This window comes from Triticum urartu, chromosome 5A, assembly GCF_056163025.1.
Source record: "Triticum urartu cultivar PI428250 chromosome 5A, HENAU_Tu73, whole genome shotgun sequence".
Taxonomy (NCBI): Eukaryota; Viridiplantae; Streptophyta; class Magnoliopsida; order Poales; family Poaceae; genus Triticum; species Triticum urartu.
The window spans coordinates 197,536,622-197,550,634 of record NC_141877.1 but is presented as its reverse complement, the minus strand read 5'-3'; positions in this window follow the sequence as shown (position 1 = coordinate 197,550,634).

Below are 14,013 nucleotides of genomic sequence, written 5' to 3'. Positions count from 1 at the left end.
TCCCTTCACTGTCACTTATGAAAGTGAGATCTAATAGAGATGGTAAATAATATTTTTGGTATTTTTGGTATAGAGATGCAAAGTAAAAAGTAAAAGCAAAGTAAAAGCAAAGCAATAATAAAGTGATGGAGATTGATATGATGAAAAAGAGACCCGGGGGCCATAGGTTTCACTAGTGGCTTCTCTCAAGAGCATAAGTATTCTACGGTGGGTGAACAAATTACTGTTGAGCAATTGACAGAATTGAGCATAGTGATGAGAATATCTAGGTATGATCATGTATATAGGCATCACGTGCGAGACAAGTAGACCGACTCCTGCTTGCATCTACTACTATTACTCTACTCATCGACCACTATCCAGCATGCATCTAGAGTATTAAGTTCAAAACAGAGTAATGCCTTAAGCAAGATGACATGATGTAGAGGGATAGCTTCATGCAATATGATAAAAACCCCATCTTGTTATCCTCGTTGGCAACAAGACAATATGTGCCTTGCTGCCCCTTCTGTCACTGGGAAAGGACACCGCAATATCGAACCCAAAGCTAAGCACTTCTCCCATGGCAAGAACAACCAATCTAGTAGGCCAAAGCCAAACTGCTAATTCGAAGAGACTTGCAAAGATAACCAATCATACATAAAAGAATTTAGAGAAGATTAAAATATTATTCATAGATAAACTTGATCATAAACCCACAATTCATCAGTCTCAACAAACACACCGCAAAAAGAAGATTACATCAAATAGATCTCCATGAGAGAGGGGGAGAACATTGTATTGAGATCCAAAAAGAGAGAAGAAGCCATCTAGCTACTAACTATGGACCCGTAGGTCTGAAGTAAACTACTCACACTTCATCGGAGGGGCTTGGGTGATGATGTAGAAGCCCTCCATGATCGATGCCCCCTCTGGCGGAGCTCCGGAACAGGCCCCAAGATGGGATCTCGTGGATACAGAAAGTTGCGACGGTGGAATTAGGTTTTTAGCTCTGTCCCCGATCGTTTGGGGGTACGTGGATATATGTAGGAGGAAGAATTACGTCGGTGGAGCTTCGAGGGGCCCATGAGGTAGGGGGCGCGCCCTAGGGGGGGGGCGCCCTCCACCCTCGTGACCCTAAATGGATCTTATATGATGAGAAAATCACGTTTCCGAAGGTTTCATTCTGTTTGGACTCTGTTTGATATTCCTTTTCTTCGAAACCCTAAAACAGGCAAAAAACAACAATTCTGGGCTGGGCCTTCGGTTAATAGGTTAGTCCCAAAAATAATATAAAAGTGGATAATAAAGCCCAATAATGTCTAAAACAGTAGATAATATAGCATGGAGCAATAAAAAATTATAGATACGTTGGAGACGTATCAAGCATCACATGCAATGGGTAAACCGAGCATGCTTAACCGGCATAGCTAGCAAATAAAACATAGGTCCTTATAGTGAGCTAATAAGACAAGCTACTCCTCATCGTCGGATATATCGATGATGATTGGCTCCTTGGACATGCTAGAGGGCGAGGACTCCACATCGTGGGTGCCCTCGTTGTAGTGATGGGTTGCCTGAGCCGCCGCAGGCACCAACCTGTTGGCTCTCAAGTTGAGGTAAGCACGGGAACACTGAAAAAACACCTCATAGTCTTCGTCGATGGCACCGAGGGTGGCCTCGAGAAAATGCCATGAACTGTCGTTTAAAGCGCCCAACCGCGTCGCAGCATCGGCCCGCGAGGCGTCGACGGTGGCTTCGACTGCAAGGTGCTCCTCCAAGATCTAGGGGCAGCACGAATGGCAGCCATCGTGACTATACTGCGTGCAGCCACTCATCAATCTGCGCGTGTGGCCGCGATTTGCTTCTCCGCTGTCAAATGCTCCTTGAGCTCCTGGCTATACTGCGTGCACCATGGCTTAGGCGGCGCTTCAGTGATTTGGGTGGAAGGTGTCTCAACGGCGGTTGGGGCATGTGGGATGTGGAAGGAGGAGGAGGAGGATGGGGGTCAGGTGTGGATTACCTGCCTAGATTGATGAGGCCGAGCAACACAAAGGAGGGTCACCGGTGAGGATGTGGTGCTGAAGGAAGGAGTGAAGGTTTCAACTTGGAAATGAAGGTGGAAATAGGGGAAATGTGGCTTTTGGTAAGGGGGAGGGGGAGGGGGCGGGGAGGAAGATATTTCCGCGGAAGCCAAAAAATTTGGTTCAGTGCAGCGAAAAAACTTGCGCGCAAAGTGTCATCAAACATGGTCCCTTATTCAGCACTATGTATGATACGTGAACATCACAAACTATTCAGATAGCTTAACCCATGTGTGGTGAGTTTGAACGTCAAAAATTTTGGTTCGAATTTCCCTGGTTACAGTGGTCATCGACGTCACAAAGGAGACTACAACATGCCCACACTTCTTAATCGAGCAAGTTCACCAATTAAACAGAGCTAGCTGACCTAAACATTACTTTAACATATTAAAGACCAGTGCTCTTAATTAAACAAATCAAAGAGTACTACTATGGTTGGTTCTCGTCGATCTCCACCGCCTCCTCTATGTCCAGCTCGCGCCCAACAATCTCCTGGGGAAGGGGCTCCATGGCATCCATCGCACCATACTCGACAAGAATCTCACCATCCGCACCCGCCTTCTCTTTGGAAAAGGCCGTCATGAGCTGCGCATGGGCGTCCGCGATCTGGGCTTGGACGGCCTCCGTCATGGCAAGGTATGCGGCGGTGGAATGGACGGCTGCTCGAACGCTCTCGGCGATTGCCAACTCTTTGGCTGTGGGTTGCCGACCGTTGTCGGAGAAGCTTCGTTCGATTTGTGCGGTGACCGCCACGAGCTGGGCGTGGGTGGCCTCGACAAGGTCGTGGACGGCCTCCATCAGGGCTAATGCCGCCACGGTGGAACGGACAGCTGATGTGCCGCTCTCGCCAGTTTCTATCCTAGAGGCAAATGTTGCTGCCTCCACGTGAGAAGAAATAGCGGCTGTTTGGCCTTCCTTGGCCGCCCGATCGCAGCTGGCGGCGCTCATTGTTGGCGTCCTGGGAACGGGAGTACCCAGACTTGCCTGCCTGCGGCCTAGGGCATGGCTCCACCAGTGGCCTGCTACGGCCCATATTCATCAACAATCATTCAAGACCGTCGCGAGGGGCCAAGCCTCGCGAGGTGGACGACGCAAGACCTCCTCCGGGGCAGCCTCCCTAGGCTAGCTCCAGAGGAGCGGAGATATCTATGCAAGGGGCACCTCGCGAGGTCCGCGTGACGTGAGCCATGACGACCAAGGGCAGGAGGGCGCCAGCGCGCGCAGGGTGCCCATTTCCTCTTTGGTGCTAAGGAGGCAAGCGCAGGCAAGGAGTCCTGAGGCATCAGGAAAAGGTTTCCATATCGGTGCAACAAGACCGAGACCAGCATGATGGCAGGACGGAGGTCACCGCGGAGCCCATGACGGCGTCACCACTAGATCCTTTGGCAGGCGAAGACCACCTTTTTTCAGGATAACTTGTACTAGTTGTCCCCCTTTAAACTGGCCGTTGTGTGATCCCTTCCCACCTATATTTGGGAAGAGGACTAGGGCCTCTATAAATAGGACTAGCCACCACCTTAGAGGGGCGGATAGAGACCATCCAAGCACACACAATCTCATCGACCTCAGGAACACCTCTCCTTAGGAGGTTGTTCATCCCTTGTACTTATTCAACCTCAGCCTACAAGGCAATCCACCACACCACACTAGAGTAGGGTATTACACCACAATGGTGGCCTGAACTAGTATAAATCCTTGTGTCCCTTGTTCTTCAGGTTCAGCGAGGTAGGCTTAGAGATCGTTGCGAGAGTGGGCTCGTGGGGGAGAAAGATCTTCATGCGCATCTGACATTTGGCACGCTAGGTAGAGTTGTGCCGAAGTTCCGCTCCTCCACTGGCTCCACTTCTCCATTTGGTCCCCATGGCCGGCGCTGCTCCATTGACTGGATCGATGGGCGACCACGAGGCGTCAGGGGGCTCAGGGCCTTCACCCACGCCTTACGACAGGTGCGGTGGCCTCCCAAGTTCAGGCCGTAGATGCTGCCTCGCTTCGATGGCGCGGCGACCGTCGACCTTCCTGCTGGCTTACGAGGAGGCCATCCTGGATGTGGGAGGCGACAACAAGGTCATGGCTAATTGGTTCCCCATGGCCCTCGCTAGCGTGCCACACACTTGGTTGCTCAACCTGCCAGGATCCTCCGTGACTTCTTGGGAAGAGCTCCGCGGCCTTTTCGTCACGCGCTTCATGGCGCCGGCGCCTGTTACCGTCGCGGCTCTCCTCGGCGGCCCGCAAGCGCCACCCACGGATCGCCACGTCAAGCAGTTCTTCTGCCAGATCGGCGCCACCCCTGTACGGCAGGGAGCCCCTCTGAGATGGGCGGCGCCCAAGGCCGACCTCACCTTCGACTTAGGGGATCACCCCGCTACCACTCTCGGCTGAACAATAGGTGCAGAAATCAAAATTTTCCTAAGTATTTCAAATGCTTCCACACAGTCATCATCAATAACAAAAGGAACATCTTTTTGTAAGAGATTAGTCAGAGGCCTAGAAATTTTAGATAAGTCCTTAATGATCCTCCTATAAAAACCGGCATGACCAAGGAAATTTCTTATACCTTTAATGTCCTTAGGACATGGCATCTTTTCAATAGCATCAATCTTATCTTTATCAACTTCAATACCTCTTTCAGAAATTTTATGCCCCAAGACAATACCTTCATTAACCATAAAGTGGCACTTCTCCCAATTCAAGACAAGATTAGTTTCTTCACATCTCTGCAAAACTCGATCAAGGTTGCTCAAGCAGTCATCAAAAGAAGTTCCGTAAACAGAGAAATCATCCATGAAAACATCAACAATCTATTCACAAAAGTTAGAGAATATAGCAGTCATACATCTTTGAAAGGTAACAGGTGCATTGCATAAGCCAAAAGGCATACGTCTATAAGCAAAGGTACCGAAAGGGTAAGTAAAAGTTGTATTTTCTTGATCCTCTTTTGACACAGGTATTTGAGAGAAACCAGAATAACCATCTAGAAAGCAAAAATGTGTATGTTTGGATAATCTTTCTAGCATTTGATCAATAAAAGGTAAAGGGTAATGATCCTTTTAGTAGCTTTATTTAATTTGCTGAAATCAATTACCATTCTATAAGCTGTAACAATTCTTTGTGTGATCAATTCATCTTTATCATTAGGAACAACAATAATACCTCCCTTCTTACGGACACAATGGATAGGACTTACCTACTGACTATTAGCAACGTGATAAACTATACCTGCCTCCAGAAGCTTTAGTATTTCTTTTCTTACCACTTCTTTCATCTTAGGATTTAACTGTTGTTGGTGATCAACAACCGATTTCATGTCCTTCTCCAATTTTATTTTGTGCTGGCATAGAGTGGGACTAATGCCCTTAAGATCATCAAGTGTTTATCCAATAGCAGCACCTTGCTTCTTCAGAGTTTTCAATAATTTCTTTTCTTCATGCTCTGAAAGGTTAGCACTAATAATAATAGGATATATCTCTTTCTCATCAAGATAAGCATATTTGAGAGTATCAGGTAAAGGTTTAAGCTCAAACACGGGATCACCCTTGGGTGGAGGAGGATCCCCTAGGATTTCAACATGCAAGTTGTGTTTCAAAATAGGTCCTTGTTTAAAGAATACTTCATCTATTTCTCTTCTTTCATTCATAAACATATCATTTTCATGGTCTAGCAAATATTGTTCTAAAGGATCATTAGGAGGCACGGCAATAGAAGCAAGACCAATAATTTCATCTTTACTAGGAAATTCTTTATCATGGGGTTGTCTAAGAAATTTAGCACAACTAAATTCATGAGACATATCCCCTAAACCAACCGAAACAATAGCAGTCTATCTTAGCATTAACAGTATTCAAGAAGGGTCTACCAAATATAATGGGACAAAACTTATCCTGTGGGGAACCAAGAACAAGAAAATCAGTAGGATATTTAACTTTCCCACACAAGACTTCAACATCTCTAACAATCACAACTGGTGAAATAGTGTCTCTATTGGCAAGCTTAATTGTAACATCAATTTCCTCTATCTCAGCAGGTGCAATATCATGCTTAATTTCTTTGTATAAGGAATGAGGTATTGCAATTGCACTAGCACCCATATCACATAAGCCATGATAGCAATGATCTCCTATATTAGCAGAAATAACAGGCATGCCTACAACAGGTCTATGTTTATTTTTAGTGTCTGGTCTAGCAATTCTAGCAGCTTCATCACAGAAGTAAATAACATGCCCATCAATATTATCGGCCAAGAGATCTTTAACCATCGCAATACTAGGTTCAACTTTAATTTGTTCAGAGGGAGTAGGTGTTCTAGTATTACTCTTACGAACCACAGTTGAAGCTTTAGCACGATCCTTTATTCTAACAGGGAAAGGTGGTTTCTCAATATAAGCAGTGGGAACAACAGGATCATTATAAGTGATAGTCTTTTCTTCAACTTTAATAGGTTCAACTACTTTTACTTCAATGGGAGGATTATATTTAAACCACTTCTCCTTAGGGAGATCTACATGAGTAGCAAAGGATTCACAGAAAGAAGCTACTATCTCAGAGTCAAGTCCATATTCAGTGCTAAATTCACGGAAAACATCGGTATCCATATAAGATTTGACACAATCAAACTTAGGTGTTATACCTAACTCCTTACCTTTGCCGAGATCCCATTCAGAGTTGCGTTTAATTCTTTCCAATAAATCCCATTTGAATTCAATAGTCTTCATCAAAAAAGAGCCAGTACAAGAAGTATCGAGCATGGAGTGATTGTCGAGAGAAAGCCGAGCATAAAAAATTTGAATAATAATTTCTCTTGAGAGATATTATTGGGGCATGAATATAACATTGATTAAGCCTCCCCCAAGCTTGAGCGATGCTTTCTCCTTCGCGAGGCAAAAAATTATATATATAATTACGATCACGATGAACAAGATGCATAGGATAAAACTTCTATTGAAATTCCAATTTCAATCGGTTGTAGTTGCATGATCCCATATCATCACATAGCCTAAACCATGTCAATGCCTTTCCCTTAAAAGATAAAGGGAAGACCTTCTTCTTGATAACATCATCGTGCATACCTGCAAGATTAAATAATCCACAAACTTCATCCACATAGATTAGGTGCAAATCGGGATGTAATGTTCCATCACCTATGAAAGGATTAGCTAGAAGTTTCTCTATCATACCCGAAGGAATTTCAAAGTAACCATTTTCAGTAGGTTCAGTAGGTTGAGGAGAAACTCTTTGCTCTACTTGTCGGGGTGAAGATACCCCGAATAAGCCTCTCAAAGGATTATGTTCCATAGTAACAAGTGACAGTAAATCTCAGCACACTATATAAATTTTTCCTTACCAAAGGCACTTCACTCCCTGGCAACAACGCCAGAAAAGAGTCCTTATGACCCACAAGTATAGGGGATCTATCATAGTCCTTTTGATAAGTAAGAGTGTTGAACCCAACAAGGAGCAGAAGGAAATGATAAGCAGTTTTCAGCAAGGTATTCTCTGCAAGCACTGAAATTATCGGTAACAGATAGTTTTATGATAAGGTAATGTGTAATGGGTAACAAATAGTAAAAGTAAATAAGGCGCAGGAAGATGGCACAATCCTTTTTGTAGCAAAGGACAAGCCTGGAAAACTCTTATATAAAGGAAAGTGCTCCCGAGGACACATGGGAATTATCGTCAAGCTAGTTTTCATCACGTTCATATGATTCACGTTCGGTACTTTGATAATTTGATATGTGGGTGGACCGGTGCTTGGGTACTGTCCTTCCTTGGACAAGCATCCCACTTACGATTAACCCCTATTGCAAGCATTCGCAACTACAACAGAAGTATTAAGGTAAACCTAACCATATCATGAAACATATAGATCCAAATCAGCCCCTTACGAAGCAACACATAAACTAGGGTTTAAGCTTCTATCACTCTAGAAACCCATCATCTACTTATTACTTCCCAATGCCTTCCTCTAGGCCCAAACAATGGTGAAGTGTCATGTAGTCGACGTTCACATAACACCACTAGAGGAAAGACAACATACATCTCATCAAAATATCGAACGAATACCAAATTCACATGACTACTTATAGCGAGACTTCTCCCATGTCCCCAGGAACAAACGTAACTACTCACAAATCATATCCATGTTCATAATCAGAGGGGTATTAATATGAATAAAGGATCTGAACATATGATCTTCCACCGAATAAACCAAATAGCATCAACTACAAAGAGTAATCAACACTACTAGCAACCCACAGGTACCAATCTGAGGATTTGGGACAAAGATTGGATACAAGAGATGAACTAGGGTTTGAGATGAGATGGTGCTGGTGAAGATGTTGATGGGGATTGACCCCCTCCCAATGAGAGGGTCGTTGGTGATGACAATGGTGATGATTTCCCCCTCCCATAGGGAAGTTTCCCAGGCAGAACAGCTCCGCCGGAGCCCTAGATTGGTTTCGCCTCGTGGCGGCGGAGTTTCGTCCTGTGAGCTATCTTATGATTTTTACCTCCATGAAAGACTCCATATAGCCAAAGATGGGCACCAGAGGGCTGCCAGGGGGCGCACGAGGCAGGGGGGCGCGCCCCCACCCTCATGGACGGTGGGTGGCCCCCCTCTGGTACTTCCTTCGCCCAATTTTTTTATATATTCTGAAACGTGCTCCCGTGAAGTTTCAGGACTTTTGGAGATGTGCAGAATAGGTCTCTAATATTTGCTCCTTTTCCAGCCTAGAATTCCAGCTGCCGGCATCCCCCCTCTTCATGTAAACCTTGTAAAATAAGAGAGAATATGCATAAGTATTGTGACATAATGTGTAATAACAGCCCACAATGCAATAAATATCGATATAAAAGCATGATGCAAAATTGATGTATCAGGAACCCAAGCAGCTGGTAGGGGTTCCAAGGGGGGTAGTCGAGCATCACTTAAGGGTGTGCCCCAATGTGCGCCCTGTGAAGCAGAAGGCGCGACGGCAGTCCACGGAGAAGCAGTCCTTCATCGTCTAGGAAACTCGCAAGCTTGAGGCGGCATGTGTCATTCGCGAGGTTCGATACCCGGAGTGGCTGGCGAACCCCGTCGTTGGGCCCAGGAAGGGCAGGAAGGAACACATGTGTGTCAACTTCACCAACCTCAACAAAGCCTGCCCCCAAGACCCGTTCCCTCTCCCGTGCATCGACCAGATCGCCGACTCTACCGCCGAGTGCGACCTGCTGTGCTTCCTGGACTCATTCCCGGGCTACCACCAGATCGACATGGCGGTGGAGGACGTGGAGAAGACGGCCTTCTTGACCCCGTGCGGGGTACACTGCTACACCTGCATGCCGTTCATACTACACAACGCAGGGCGACCTTCCAGCAGCTGATGCACATCGCTTTGGGCTAGTAGCTAGGGAGGAAAGCAAAAGCCTATGTTGATGACATCGTGGTAAAATCTAAAGAAGCACGAACCCTGATTCAGAACATACAGGAGACTTTGACCAGCCTGTGCCTGGTGGACTTGCGGCTCAACCCGGAGAAGTGCATGTTTGGTGTCCCTTCCAGCAAGCTGCTGGGCTTCCTCATGTCGCACCGCGGGATCGAGGCCAATCCGGAGAAGGTCAAGGTAATAGAAGACATGAGCCTGCCACAAACCCTAATGGAAATGCAGAAGCTCGAGGGCTGTGTGACCTCGTTGGGGCGCTTCATTTCCAAGTTGGAGGAGCGTGCCCTGCCGTTCTTCAAGCTGATAAAGAGGAAGGGCCCATTCGAATGGACCCTAGAGGCCGACATGGCGTTTCAAGACCTCAAGAGATACTTGACCAGCCCACCTGTGATGGTCGCGCCTCGTCCCCTCGAGCCCCTGGTGCTCTACCTGGCTGCCACGCCCCACTCCGCCAGCGTGGCGCTTGTGGCTGTCCGGGAGGAGCGCCAGGCCAACACCGCACTAAGCAACGCTGCACCTTTAGGGGGGGGTACAATGCGGCACCAAGACGGCGCCACCGAGGCGACGGTGGCATCAGCTGACGGTCAGGCCTTGCAAGACAGCACTTCCGGGCCTGAGGAGGCCCCGATGGGAAGCCGGGCTCCTAAGGTCCCCCCACCTCAGGAGGCACCACAACCTTAGGAGGACACAGGCTCCATTGATGCTCCCGCCCTCGTGGAGCACCCAGTACACTTAGTCAGCACTGTACTACGGGACACGAGAGCATGGTATCCCATGCTGTAGAAGCTCTTACTCGCGCTCTTGGTGGCTTTGCGCAAGCTACGCCATTATTTCCAAGCCCACCCAATCAAGGTCGTCTCATCATACCCCCTGGAGAGGGTGCTCTGGAGCCCCAATGCCACGGGGAGAGTCGTCGAATGGAACATTGAACTGCAAGCATTTCAGTTGGAGTTCAACACGACCAGGGTCATCAAGGGAGCCGCACTCGCTGACTTCATCCGGGGTCCTAAGCGGGCGAGAGCCGATCCCTCTCACCGGGAGATGAAGCACCGGACAGCTGGGTCATGTACTTCGATGGCGCTTTCGCATAGCAAGGCGTGGGGGCTGGCGCCGTGCTCATCTTGCCCACCAAAGACAAACTATACTATGCCGTGCAGCTTTGCTTCCAGCGGGGTGTGAAGGTCTCCAACAACATTGCGGAATACGAGGTATTGATCGCCGGCCTCAAGGCCACTGCAGCCTTGGGGGTGAGGCATCTCACCTTCAAGGGTGACTCGCAGCTCCTTGTAAACTTCTCCAACAAGCTATACGAACAAAGGGACGAGCACATGGAGGTGTACCCCGTGGAGGTGCGCAAGATGGAGAGGCAATTCTCAGGCCTAGAGCTATAGCATGTGCCATGCGGCACCAACAAGGAGGCTGACGAGATCACCAAGAGGGCATGAAGGCATCTACGCCAAGAACCTGGTGTCTTCAAAGAGAGATTCTTCAAGCCTTCGGCGACCCCCGCGATCATAGAGACTACATCATCTCGAGAGGAACTCCCCCAACCACCAGCCTCGGGAGCCCCCGCTTGTGGTCCGACCTTAGGAGCACGTCTGCTCCTGGCGCTTGAGCCTCAGGAGGAGTGCCGGACCGAGGAGTTCAAGGCGTACTTGGTGCAAGGGACGGTGCCGGAGAAGGAGGAGGACGCGGAGCATGTGGCCCGGCAGGCTACGGCATACTGCATACAGGATGGTGAGCTATACAGAAAGTGACCAAATGATGTTTCCTTGCGATGTATCTCCACGGAGAGGGGGAACGAGCTGCTAGCTGACATACACGGCGGAGACTGCAGGCACCACTCATCGTCACGTACGCTGGTCGGCAAGGCGTTCCGCAGCGGATTCTACTGGCCCACGGCACTTAACGACGCGACCGAGCTGGTGAGGTCCTGCGAGGCCTGCCAATTCCATGCCAAGCAAATACACCAGCTGGCCCAGGGCCTCCATACTATCCCGCTCTAGTGGCCATTCATGTTCTGGGGGTTGGATATCCTGGGTCTGTTCCCGCGAGCGCCTGGGGGATACCGCTACCTCTACGTCGCCATGGACAAGTTCACCAAAAGGGCAGAGGTGGAGGTCGTCCACACCATTCCAACCGGGTCGGCAATTAAGTTCATCAAGGGCCTTGTGAGCCGGTTCGGGGTCCCTAACCGCATCATCACCGACAACGGCTCGCAGTTCACTAGCAGTCTCTTTAGGACCTATTGTGCTAACCTTAGAACGCAGATTTGCTATGCTTCGATGGCATACCAGAGGAGCAATGGCCAAGCTGAGTGCACCAACGCCGAGGTCTTGAAAGGCCTCAAGACCCGGACCTTCAAGAAGAAGCTCGAAGCCTGCGGCAGGGGCTGGCACGATGAGCTCCAGTCTGTGCTGTGGTCCATCTGCACCACCGCCACCAAGCCAACATGTGAGACCCCGTTCTTCGTCGTCTACGGAGCAGATGCAGTTCTCCCTCAATAGTTCAGGCATCGCTCCGCGCGGGTCCTGGCATTTGATGTGACGCAGTAGGACGCCATGCGAGGAATGTACCTCGTGCTGGGGGGTGGAACGCCGCCGTGAAGCCTCGCTCCGAGCGGCAAGATACCAGCAGGCGCTGCGATGGTACCACTGTCGCACCGTCCGCTCCAGGACGTCGAGGTGGGCGATCTCATCCTAAGGCGGGTGCTCTCCAAGGAAGGGCTGCAAAAGCTCTCGCCCATGTGGGAGAGCCCGTATAGGATCGACCACGTCTCCAGGCCTGGCGCCGCGTGCCTGGAGACACAGGACGAGATCCCCATCCAAAACGCCTGGAACATCCAGCACTTCTCGTGAAGTTCTACCCATGAAGTAAGGCCTAGTGCCTGTGAAGGTCTCCGCTCGTGACACTCTCACATAATAATGAGTGGGGTTGTACACGCCCCAGAGCCTCCGGAGTATCGCCCTTGAGCCTTGGGGGCTCCCTCCCATGTTCCACGCTGGTGAGAAGACTAGCCTAGGTACCGGACGTGGCTATTCATTTGCTTTCTATAGTTGGCTTGCCCCTTTTCCTTTAATAAAATTTGGAGTTCTGGCGTTTCTCGATGGCTTGGTTTTGCGCCGTCTTCTCTCCAATGTTCCCCTCGATTCTTCGTTTTGCGCCTGCGAGGGTGGCAGTCACCCGCCGCTCTCTCTTGCGCGCCTCGCGCGGGGGCTATGAGATAGGCACACGTGCATACGCACTCCCCTTGTCTCTACCAGGCGCCCTCGTTTGAGCTCATGATCGGCGCATCCTTTTTTTAGTCCGTGCCCCACGGGTATCACAACGCGGTGCGTTTTTGTAACGCCCCGGATACAACTTTCCATATTTATACTCCGACTCTTGCCTTTTCCGGAGATGTGTTGTGAGTTTCCCTTCGTGGTTGGGTTTTGTCTTCGCTTTGCATTTTTTCCATGTCATGCATTTCATATCATGTCATCATGTGCATCGCATTTGCATACGTGTTCGTCTCATGCATCCGAGCATTTTCCCCGTTGTCCGTTTTGCAAACCGACACTCCTACGTCCTCCGGCGCCCCTTTTGCCTCTTTTCGTGTGTGGGTGTTAAAAGTTCTCAGAATGGACCGAGATTTTCCACGCGGCCTTGGTACACCACTGGTAGCCCGCCTGTCAAGTTTCATGCCATTTGGAGTCCATTTGATACTCCAACGGTTAACCTGGGAACCATAGTGGCCTCGTGTGTGTTACAGCCCAACACCCCTCTAAAGTGGCCCAATAACCCATCCAAAACCCCTCCATCCTCTCGGTCATTCGATCACGATCGCGTGGCCGAAAACTGTACTCCATCTGGACTCTCATAACTCCCTCTACCTATATATTTCCACCTCCCCCCGAAATTTTGCGGATGAAACCCTAGATCCATCTTCCCTGCGCCGCCGGACATGTCCGCCCGGCGGCTGGACACGTCCGCCGCCGCCCCTCGTCCAACCATGGCGTGCCACGTCACCCCGCCGCCCTCTCTCTCCTTCGCTCCCGCCGGGGCCCGAGGCCGGCCCGCCCCGGGCCGAATGGGCCCGACCGCGCGCCACCGCGCCGCCTCGCTCCCCGCGAGCTCCCGCGGGAGCCCTCCACCGCCCGCGCCCGAGGTCGCCGGCGCACCTCCACTCCAGTGCCGGCCACCTCCCGCCTCCGCGCTGCGACTCCGTCCCCGCGCGCCGCCCAGCCCCGACCGGCGCCGCCCCTTCGCCTCGTCGGCTGCCGCCCCGGAGACCCGCGCGTCTCACCATGGCCGCGCCCAAGGCTGCCCTGCGCCATCTCCTCCTCGCCGGATTCGGGAGACGTGGACGAGATCCACCAATCTCGGAAACCAAACGTCGTCCCCCCGCCCGGATCCCTCCGTCCCAGGTTGAGCCCGTCCCGCATTGACTTTTCGTGGAGGTGATTTTCTTCTAAGTCCTCGGATCTGCAACATTTTCATGGCATGTTCATTGCATCATATCTCCATGACCGTAGCTCCATTTTGCATGTGTG